The 10,469-nt window shown below is 46.5% G+C and overlaps 1 long non-coding RNA gene across 1 annotated transcript; it reads right to left on the reverse strand.

Annotated features, from left to right (window-relative positions):
• LOC109367471 lies at positions 1–10,347 on the reverse strand. The gene is made up of 2 exons (XR_002114641.1): positions 9,794–10,347; positions 1–8,881 (listed from the first exon to the last, which is right to left on the reverse strand). It is a non-coding gene; the product is annotated as an uncharacterized LOC109367471 (long non-coding RNA).
• Between the last annotated feature and the right edge of the window lie 122 nt (positions 10,348–10,469).

The raw sequence follows: 10,469 nt of genomic DNA on the forward strand, positions 1-10,469 counted from the left end.
TAAATAAGGCTTCAGAGCCAGCCCATTTTCTGAGTTCAATCTTGGGAGCTGAGAACCAAGCCCCCAGCAGTGCCCTGATCCCAGTGAGCATGTCCCCGGGGGCTTTGCACACATGTGATGTGTGTGTGCCTCAGTGTTTGAGGCCAGTAGGAGTAGTCAGAGCCTATTTGTAATTTTCTAACAGGAAAATAATTTCACTAAGCAAACTACCGTGCTTTGACTCAAAACCCTGATTAGCACAGTTTGAAAACAGGGCAGCATACTGTTCTGGGAATTAACTTGCTTGACCCCTAGTCTATAATGGCACTCAAATAATCTGTGAGTCAGACGAAGTTGAAAAACTCTTGGAAGACCACACTGAAAGAATTTACTGGATTTATTGGATTTTCTAGGATAAAAAGAAAATAAGCCTGAAACTCCACTTAGCTAGTCTGTAGTCTTCAGAGAGAAAACCTTTTTCTTCCAGTGCTATCTAGAAGAGGAGCCTTGTGCTGAGCTCTGGGTCTTTTTTGTTCCCCAGAAACCCTCAATAAATATTAATAATATTATAAACATACAAATTGTTTGTGAATAATTCCTTGCTGCACTCTTAAGATTAGTGGTAAAATACAGAATCAGTGGACAGACTCCCACCTCTGTGAGCCTGCAATGCTCATCCCAATAGGGGTACTCTCTTGGGAAGAAAAGCCACAGATAGAATTTCCAATTAAACATCCTGAGGCTACTGCCCATACATATCACTATCACAGACTATTGCTTGAAATTCTCCATACCCTCTGGTCTATCTCAGTTTGAGTAAGCAGGGAATCAAACAAAGCATTCTGCCTCAGTGCTACAAGCATGCTCTGGTCTAGATAAAGCCTTGCCCATCCCTACCTTAAACGTTTCCAGATAACAAATGTGGCAATTAGAAATAAACTGTCCAAAGCCTGTTCCCCTACATATGTAAATGTCTCCATAATGGGTTTACAACTCTTTGTCAATCAAACCTGTCAAGGAAAAGTAAACACCTGTCTGAGGCCATGATTAAGTGGAATGCTCCACTCTCATTAGGCCCTAACAAAATTAACCCCGGCAATACTGCATTTCTGATTGGTTGTGAATACCAGGAGGAGGAAAGATACTCATCAGCTCTGATCCCTTAATCTAGTTTTATATTAACTCCTGCAGATCATGATGAACCTTGCCTTGGCTTAATGCCACACTACACAGGTCTGACACACAACCTGCTCTGATGAGGCTCCGGTTCCTGCTCTCTGGTAGGTTTATTATTTCTGATCCTACTCACAGCCACTCAGCCACAATTACTGAACCTAAAAGGACTGTTACCTTTATAACTTGGAACAATACCTGACTCTGAATGCTTTGATATGAACAGACTTTCTGAAGCAGCAAGACTGGTCTCCATTTGCTGGTAAAGCTGGCAATAGCCCTCCCAGATCCCACTTTAAATGTGCCCTAAAATATATTAAGTACTTCCTAATATTACTCACCCAGCTAAACAGACACTGTGATTGCCACCAGGATATTGTGTTAATCTGGAGAAGAACATTAAAGAATTTGGTTCACCCAGAAGCAGAGGCTCAAAGCATTCCTATCCCAAAGGTATCCAAAGTTTTAAGGGCTTTTAACCACCAATTTTACATCAACTGCTCAATACCCAGCAAGCATGCAGCAACCCTGGAGAGGTATCCCATAATATCCAGAGGTTTGTCCTGTTACTCATTAACCTTTCTATCCTTGACATGCAGTTCATACACCTGCAACTTCTCTGACACTTGTCACTGCTTAACCACTGTTAACAGATTGGGTTAGGTGAGAACGAAAACAGCTTCCTCAATTACTCCAACTCACACAAATCTGTTAGTCAAGAAGGAGAAAAAGAAACCAGTTCACAGCAGCCCAGGGTCTGTAGCAGCCTAACTCCTCTAGTTGGGCTGCTTCTGCTCTGGGGGGCTGAGTAACTGCTTCTTCCCCCTCCTTTGGAGTTGATTTGGCCTCACCCAAATCACATGTCTAGAAAACAGAAGATTTAAGTTTATAAAGAGTAATAGGAAAATACTAACAATTGTAATAAAAGCCTCTCTTTGCAACAGGATAATTCTGCTCCAAGTCACACAGTGGCCAAAAATCAATTAGGTACTTCGCCAGATATATAATGATATGGGGTATCTGGGAGGACACAAAGGAAAAGAGAAATGCAGGGCAGATTTGGAATAGCTGCATCTCACCATCCTGATCATGCACACAGTCCGTTCGTTCAAGTCTCTCTTTCAACACTTGGCCTCACAAGGACTCAAGAGTTTCAGCACTGTAGTTCAGACTAAATTGCCTCCCAGAGGCTGGCTAATCCTTAGATTTCCCTCCATGACCTCTTCCAACTTTCTTCCCTCCTGGACATCTTGTTCTGGACAGAACTGGGAGGTGCACAGCTGCCACTGGTAATCAGTACAAGGCGGTACCAAATTCCTACACCCATCAGTTCACCAGGCATACATGAGCCAACCCAGCACAGAGAATAGGAATTAATTTGCGAAATAGGCAAATTTTTAAAAATCAACATTTCTGCATTTGTCTGTTGTTCCTGTATTTTTATTTCATATGCACAAATACAGCTCTTAAAATAATCATTGAAGGCGATACAACCTAAGAGGCACTTCAGTTGTGATAATCCTTGCATTATTCACTTCTCAGCCACCTGACAGGATACCCAAGACTGTGTCAACTGTTCTTGAAATACATTTCCCAGACATGAGGAGCAGTGATTCGGGATCTTTATAAACTAGAAGCCATTCGTACTCTTACGCAGGACAGGCTGGGAATAGAGGTGCAGCACTCCCGAGAAACATTAACCTTCTCTGGGAAGCCTCTGTTCCCAATTTACATTTTTCTTCCCTTAGCAAAGCTCAAAATTAAGTTTGAACACTTAATGGAAGAAGTAGCCTAGAGTTATTGGCTGAAATTCTTCCTGAAAATCAGGGTGGTTGGGATGAAATAAGAACTTCAGGTTATTCACAGCACTGCTGGATACTGTGTTTCTATTGCAATACAATGGGGAGACTGTGTAATGAGGGCAAGCAATCAAGCTCCAAGCAGCCCGTTTATTTGACTCAGAAAGGGGAAAAGAAAAAAAAAGAAAAAATCCAAGATGTGAAAGGATTCAGTCGGCATATATTAACTTGTTAAATAACACTTAGGCCAGTTGTCAGCTCCTCCACACCTAGCAACCCTGCCTGCAGAATGGCACCCATTCTTTGAGGATAAAACCCAAAGTTAAAGCAATGAATTTCCAAGTTGCTTTCAGCCTCCGCTGTGCACACTCCAGTTGCCAGCCTGAGCCTGCAGCAGGCAGAATCTGTGTGTTTCTGGGAGAAAAAAATCCAGTTGAGCTGTCCCATTGAGCAAGCAAGTGGAAGAATCCAAAATCCTGCCCCTAGCCCATTACTGACAACAGCGGGGATCAGCCCAGCAGTTGATATCATGTATCATCTGTGCAGGTCATCCTTAAGAGATGGATTCAAAGCCCATGGGAGCGAGGAGGAGTCACAGCATAAATGCTCACAGGCTCCAAATCAGGTCCTAACCTGTTCCACCTGGCATGGGCTGCATCTGCTTATCTCATCCAGTGTTAGGGCAGCAGGATCAGGCTGTTTGAGCAAGTTTCTTTCTTTTATCATAGTACCACGGCAGATACAAATGAGTGCCAGGTTCAATAAGCTTGCAAAAGTCTTTGCAACTTGCACATTTACACTACTCTTAAAAAGTTCCCTTCTATGAACACAAGCATTCATAAAAAGTTTGGTGCAAAATATGAGGACAGGTCAACCCAACTAAAAACACAGGCGTGCTTATATTACAGAATGCTCCAAGGGAAGACTGATTACAGAGAGCAAGAAAAGGGATAGAAATCCAAATTAAATGTCCAAAACAAGATCAAATGCATTTCAGCTTGAGCAGCTCACCAGAAAACACAGGAAGAGGGCAGATGAAAGACCAACTCTTTGAAACAAGACAAAATGAGGGGGTTAACGAAATGAAAGAGAAAGGAACATTGCCACCAACACTTGTAATGCAGGGATACATTTGCACGGCCCCTTTGAACAGCACAATTCTACAGGTTGCTGCGGACACAAGCAGGAGTTTCACACCTTAGGAAAATCAGAAAGCTGCACAGATTCCTCTCCCACTGAATAAACAAAGCTGTGACCAAAGGGTTTTGATGTTCTATTTTCTGATTTCAGATAGGCAGAAGACTTCCGTATTATTATTTTCCCACTTTGGTAGAAATGTTTTCTCTTTTCCAGTAAATAATCCAAAATACGCAGTCAAGGCAGTGGCTAAGCAGATCCAAGCCCATTGCACAGCAATACACCCACTGGAAAGGAATAATCAGCTTCACCAGCAAAAAAGTAGGTACCAACTTCCTAGCAAGTGTCACTTTTGCTTTTTTGCTTTTTTTTGAACAATATTTTCTTATGAAAGAACTGGTTTTTTTCTGTATTTTCTCAAGCACAGCCTCATGGCACGTAAATTTTTCTTCTGTAGACAAAAGTCTGGCTTTGGAACTGAGCTGCTTCCAGGTGCATCACAGAACAGACACGTGAATTTGCCGCTTGCGTCCTTTAATGAAGGTCAAAGCAGCACACGTACTTCAAAAACAAAGTTATAAAAATGTTAAGGAAAATCCACATGCACTTGAGCCATTTGCTGAGTTCTGTAATATTCCTTAAGAAATAAATAAATAACCAAAAAAAAATCTAATTTTCCAGTACGACACATGCTGTACTTTATGTTTAAACTCAGCCACAATTTAAAGAGACCGACGGTCTTGGAAGAAGGGAGGAACCACAGCTTAAAAAATAACCAGGATTTTCGTAGATTGTCTTGTTGGCTTTCAGTACAAGTTGTGATGACAGATTATTCACAAGCAAGTTCCCTAAGAGCATGGCCCAAAAAAGACACCAAACTTAACCAGGAAATCTGCAGCGACTTACGTAAAATTTGGATCAGACTGTGGGTCTGAGTGCGCTTCTCTTTCACAAGTAAAGAATTACCCAATTGTTATACCTGATAACAACATTGGGGCAGGAATAAAGGAGACTGTAAACAGAAGCCAACAGCCATCTCTTATATTATCATTACCTTATCCGCATTAAATACCGTTCACTCTTATTTAACCTTCCCTAACTTTGTGGTTTATATATCAAGTACTCACAGCTTCCAAGAAATAACAATAATAATAAACGCAACCACAAACTTTCTAGTATCCCATTCCCTTTTCTCCAATGCTTAGCAAAAAAGGCAAACAGCATTATTTCTGCACCAAACTGTTGAGTTTTAACGTAGTTCCAACACATTCCCCATAAAGCAGGAACCAACCAGACTTGGAAGCCAAGTGGAGCAGAGAGAAGTGCAAGAGTAGAAAGTAATTAAGGTCCCGCTCTTCCCTCCCTACGCAAGGCACTGAAAAGTGAAATCAACATCCAAACTAATTAGTTTCCAGCAGAATATCAGTTTACTCGCTAACAGGAGGGTTGTCACTGCTCTTACCAAAAACTTCTAAACATACCGTACAAAATCTTGCTTAAGCCACGGGACCAAGCCAAGCACATCCCAATGTGACCATATACGGTAACCAAAGTGAATCGGATGGCAACTTGACAGATTTGGAACAAATATTGCGTCGTGTGTCACTGAGTTAACACCAGTGGGAAAATATCAGATTGTATTACCTGTATCCGACCGGAGGTGTGGAGTGGTTGGAGCCACATTGCTGCGGGACATAGTCACCAAGGGTTAGTGACCCAAGATGGCATTCGTCCCCGTGGAGGAGGGTTTTTATGCCCAGTATAGGGCTGTGCAGAGGGTAGGGAATGGAGCGACATGAGGGACGAGCCACTGGCCCTGCATCATTCTCCCAGGTTAAGGGCTGACGTAGCCAGGGCTGCTGGCAGAAAGGCTGGAGCTGTCACCCTGTGCCTCGGCTGCCAGCCAGGAGGGATATTCCCCCACTGAGAGCAGGTTATGTGCTCAAAGGGTGGGTTTTGTGCACACAGAAGTTCCCATGTTCACCCAGTAAGGAAAGGAGGAGTGTGGAGGTTCACCCAAACAGCTCCCAAGGAGCAACCACCGAGCACAGGCTCCTTTCAGAGAGTCCTCAGACTGGATTAAGACTGGTCTCTGGGGCATTTATTCCAGATTACCTATTTTGGAAGGGTTATTCCAGTGTAGACAAGCCCCTAGCCAAAGTCTTTAAATTTCAGTACTGGAAAATATGGGTTCAGACCTCGACAGAACTACCTCATCCTTCATCCTTTCAGACAAAATAAGTTCCACACCCGATCCTCTAAAATAAAGCCTTGCTCTCGATACTTATCTTGCTGCTTTCTTAAAAGTTTATGTTGGTTACCTAAGAAATCCCCTATTTCACTATTTTGTGTGTGGGTGATGAGACGCAACAGGTCGCAAATGTGCAAGAAGGGACAGAGCCAGAGGGCACAGCTCCCAACCTGGGAAAAAGCTGTAGCATTGGCCCTATCAGGCAGCCCTGTGGGTTCCTTCTCCTTAAAAGGCATCACCTAAATACAGAGGTAAAAATACTGTAAGGCAACATTAATGCAAGATTGCAGATGAGCTGCCAGGGAATAGCAAGGCTGTGTTGCGTGGGCAACTTACCTCTGCCCCCTTGTGCAAATGCACTTTGGTACAGCCCTTACCCAATGCAGTGCACACAAACAACATCCTAATTCCACCAAAATCTCCTCTTGCCTAATAAAAGAGAAGGGCCAGTGCTTTCAATCAGAACCTTCTCAGCCACCTTCCTCACCTGAGCACCTCTTGACAACTCAGGTTAGGAAATGCTGGCACACTTTGTGCCACACGTGTAAAATTTGCAATTGGGACAGGGCTACTAAAGGCTTTTTGGCCAAAACAAAGAGCTCTTCTACCTCCAGATAAAAATCTCAGGCTGAGAAATGACCGATAGATTCAAGCAGGTGACACCTACCCACCACCAAATGTACCACATGATACATTTGGAAAAAATCTGCAGGCACATTCATGCAGGACACGTTTTTACAAGAATCTGAAGTTATCCCAAAGTAAACAACCAATAATCAGTGATGATTGGCTTCCCAAAATGCGGCTGCAGTGTGCCAGAGATGTGCCACCTCTGCTCATGTAGATGTTTGATCCTTCATCTGCACCCATCGCCCTTTTAATACTCTCAATTTCAAAGAGAGGCAGAGCAGGGTTGTAATAGTAGGGCCGTGGCTCTGTTTCTACTCTGTTTTACACTTCTTTCTTCTCTTCCTCCCTCATTATAGACAATGAGTGAATGATATTTTTCATGGGTTTGGCCCTGGATTTATATTCTATTTCATTTCAAACAACACACACCACCTCTCCATCCACACGCAAGATGTTTTTTTTCCAGCTCTGAATAGAGCGAGTTCAACAAACCCAATCACTATTGTGACCCTGTTAATCTTGCCTTGAAAAATAAAAAATAAAAACCTTTTCCATAGGAAAAACAACGATGTTCTGAAATTAACGCTGTTAATTGTCTGGCTCTTCTTCACACGGCAGCAGCCCGCAGTCAATCGCACCACGTTTTCCAGAGGCAATAAAAGAATACGAGCAAGACAAGTGCAAACAGCATCGAAGCAGGGGCTGCCAGGAAAGCAGCCGACACTCCGCTCACAACAGAGACAAAACTCCTTTTGTCTTCTTTTGCCCATTTCAGATTTTTTTCGGAACTCCACCAACTCCTCAAGTCTATGGCAATAACCTACATCCATGAGGTCGTCTTATTTCATAGCTCGCTGCCTACAACTTCAACGGAGTCTACATTATAGACCTGGCTGGGAACTCAGTCTGCAGGGCTCTGAGCCTATATGCACTGTTTTCTTTTTCATTCAGCTTCCAGCTGATCATTTTATAGTGCTTCTGCCTCCGTAAAGTATTTGCTTGGGAGCCAATGCGAAGATGGAAAAAAAAGCAAAGCACTAATTTGAGCCTTGGGTTTGTAGAGCAATGCTCCCTCCCCATCCCTTTGGTTTTATTTTTGGCAAATTATGCTCCAATGAAGCACAAGTTTTAAGATCTTTTCATTGCATCAGGTGATTTAAAACTCTTTCACCAATTCATGCAACTCCAGTACTCATTCACTCAACTCCAATACTCATCCACACAACTCCGATCCTCTTGGGACGTGCAGCTGAAGCAATCTACATCCTAAAGCTACGCACCCATTCTGCTGGTACAATGCAACCCCTCCTTTGTGAGCCCTGGTTTCCCATTCAGACAGCACCCACCAAAGTATGGGGCAGGGGAAAAGGCAGTCTTCCCTGCTCTGACCCCACACTTGGGTTAAGGCACCTTCTCACTCCCAGGTCAATGCATTTGGTAACCTGTGCATTGAAACCCGACTGACTGCCGGAGCCCCAGTTCTTAAACGTTCTCACTATCAGGAGCTGTCATTTGTCTGTCACCAGGAAGGTTAATGGATGTGTTTGTTACATTTGCTGGTGGGAATATACGGCGCAGGGGCTAGGGGGGGGGATTACAAGAGGGGAGAGGTATTTCTGATCCACGGAGGAATGCAGCTGCTTTCCTTTAAAATCAAATGGGATGCATGAGGAAAGCTTCATGCGAGCCCACCTGCGACCACAGCACAAATCCACGCTGCATCCAGCAGCACCAGGAGGCAGCAATGGAGCACGTGTGCACGGCAAGGCAGCAAGCAGGAGGGCTGGAGCTGCTCGGTCCTTACCTCTCGCTGAGTCCGAGAGCGCGACGATCCCTGCGAGCAGGAGCGCCAGCTGCAATCCCATGGTGAAAAGCGGATCCCTGTGAGCTGTACGGGCTGCCGTCCTCGGAGCTGCGGGAAAGGGAGCGGAGCGATTATGGGGGGAAATAAGCAAACAGCCCACAAGTTTGCAGAGTTTTAAGGGCTGTTGCAGAAGCGCAAGAACAGGAAAAGTAAACGCAACAACAGCAGCGTGTTTGTAATTCATTCCTTGGCGCTCAGCAAGCAAAACTTTGCCCTCCGCTCTGCTTCAGCCTGATATAAATCAGGGACCCACTGAGGCCAGCACGCTGCTCTAAGTTTACAGTTAATGCATAATTCTCCGGTATCCCGCACAGAACCAATCTGGAAGGCAAACAAAACGCGAGCAAAAAGCGGCCGTAAAACAAGATTTCAGGTTAACAGTTTGCGGAGGAACTCGGATGAGAGAGAAGGGGAACGCTGCCTCTACAGCCCAACAGACTCCGTGCCCCGGCTCCGCTTTGCCCCGGGAACACGCGCTCCTCCAGCACGGATCACCGTTTTTTGAGCATCGCTTTCCTATTTTCCAACCGCCCCCCCCCACTCATTTCCTTGAGCACCAGAGGTGTGTCCCAAAGCCAAACCCCATGAAACCCACCACCTTCGGGCAATGCCCTCGCAGCGATACGCCGGGGCAGATCGGCTTGACGCTCGTTACTCCCCGCTCCCCTTTTCACACTCTCACTTTCTAAGCACTGTCTGAATTCCTCACCCTCGTAAAGCTCCCGCTGAGACTCCCCAGTGCCCCCGGGATGCACAACGCACCGCATCCAACCATCGCCTGCCCCACAGGGAGCTCGTAGAGAAGGGTTACGGGGAGGGGGGAAGGGGGCAAGCGGGAAAGAGGGTTAGAAGCAAAAATTAGGAGCCGGGGGCGCACGGGGAATGATGCCGCCAGGTGCGCCCGTAGCCCAGGTGGGGGTATCCCAACCCACCCCGCTCCATGGGGGGGTCCCCACTTACCTTGGTCGCTGCCGGCTCTCAGCAGCGAGCGCTGCCTCCCATCCCCGCAGCTCTCCGTCTCATGCCCTCCTGCCGCGGCCCCGGCCGGGCGCTCCGCCGCCGCCCTCTACCTCATTGTACCCCCCTAGGACCGGGGGCTGCTTTGGGTTGAGCCCTCCCGAGCGGACACGGCACCCCCGGATCGGTTTGCCACACCAGTGAGAGGGGTTAAAGGGAGAGAAGCGGGGGACGGGGTAGGGAGGAGGGGGATTATAATTCTCACTGCTTCTCGGGGTGGGGTGAGTGTGTGAGTGTGTGTATGTATGTATGTATGTATGTATGCGTGTGTGTGTGTGTGTGTGCGCGAGGAGGGACAGCGGGGACCTGCCGGAGCCCCGGGGGCTGCCGCTGCGGGATGCCCCGTGGTGCCGTCCCGAGCCGGAATCCCGTTTAAGGAGAGATGGGAGGAGGGGGAAAGGGGTTGGGGGAGTCGGGGCGAGAAGGAGGAAAAGGGGGAGGGGAAGGGGGGGGCGAAGAGAAACGGGCGATCGAGCAACTTTCCCTGCAGGGCTTTGTGGCGGCGGGGGCCGAGCCGAGGGCGGCCCGGCACCGCCCAGCTCCAAACTTCGCTCCAATCCCCGGCAGCCCCCGCCCTCCCCGCCGCTCCCCTTAACCCTTAGCGGCGAGGCGGGCGTCC

This window comes from Meleagris gallopavo, chromosome 4 (genome assembly GCF_000146605.3).
Source record: "Meleagris gallopavo isolate NT-WF06-2002-E0010 breed Aviagen turkey brand Nicholas breeding stock chromosome 4, Turkey_5.1, whole genome shotgun sequence".
Classification (NCBI taxonomy): Eukaryota; Metazoa; Chordata; class Aves; order Galliformes; family Phasianidae; genus Meleagris; species Meleagris gallopavo.